Below are 999 nucleotides of genomic sequence, written 5' to 3' on the forward strand. Positions count from 1 at the left end.
GTGCGTGCTCAACCTGTGTCGGGCTGCTACGTATGCTATTTAAAACTCAACGCAATTGAACGGCTAGGTCGCGAGAAGACGGCTTCATTTTGCCTATATACTCTAGCCGCAGGTAATGCCGGTTTGATTTTAGCGCGCGCCCGGGGCCCCCACCCCAGCGCGCGCAATTTTTGTTGAGGCGATGGGTTGGGTTTCTTGGCGAAACCGGCGCGGGATCCACCAAGGGTCCGGTGCGAGAAGATATGAGGACGCTAGGTGAAAAATGAGAGCCACAAGCGTGCTTCTTCGAAGCCAAAACGGCACTGCCGTGATAGCAATTAACTTGTGATGCACATTTCAATCTTAGAGGCCTATGGAGCAGTACTTCTCATATGATCAAAGAAACGGACGAAGAGGAAAAGCAAATAAAGGCATTACTGCTGCTGGGGCGGTTCGGCCAGAAAATCTGTCCGAACCGCCAAGTAAGTGTACAGGCTTGGTGAGCTAGAGAAAAAGTGATATCAGGTATAATAGGTTACCAACTAGACTTACTAATTATATTTCGTTACATACTTATCTCAAGAAAATGTTCGACACGTTTTGGATACACACGAGAAATTAGCAATCGTGGAAATGGATGCCTCTCAAAACATCGCACGGTGTTCCGACGCAACGTTTTTCTTGACAAAATATCGAGCTAATATTTTCCAACACAAATATACATCATCCGACGTTGGTAATCGTTGTATACAAACGGTAGAAGACAAAATCGTACTGAAGTTAGCAATCCAACATTACACACACGTTTTAAGAGGTTGCATGAAAAACGTGGTCCGTGGGAATCGAACCTGCGCATTCTCGCATGATGGGCGAGCGCTCTACCAACTGAGCTGCACGAATCGGGCAGAGACGGCTTTCAGAGACAGCACAATTGCGTGAATCTTGCTGGACTGCATCGCTCCGCTAGGTTTTTGTGACATGTATAAAAGATTTAAAATTGTCAGGCCTGGGATTCGAACT

General features: G+C 46.6%; 1 non-coding gene across 1 annotated transcript; it reads right to left on the minus strand.

Moving 5' to 3' along the window:
• Positions 1-808: 808 nt before the first annotated feature.
• Positions 809-880, minus strand: Pmar_PMAR004591. The gene has a single exon. It is a non-coding gene; the product is annotated as a tRNA-Asp (tRNA).
• Between the last annotated feature and the right edge of the window lie 119 nt (positions 881-999).

Source organism: Perkinsus marinus (genome assembly GCF_000006405.1).
Source record: "Perkinsus marinus ATCC 50983 genomic scaffold scf_1104296962126, whole genome shotgun sequence".
Lineage (NCBI taxonomy): Eukaryota > Perkinsozoa > Perkinsida > Perkinsidae > Perkinsus > Perkinsus marinus.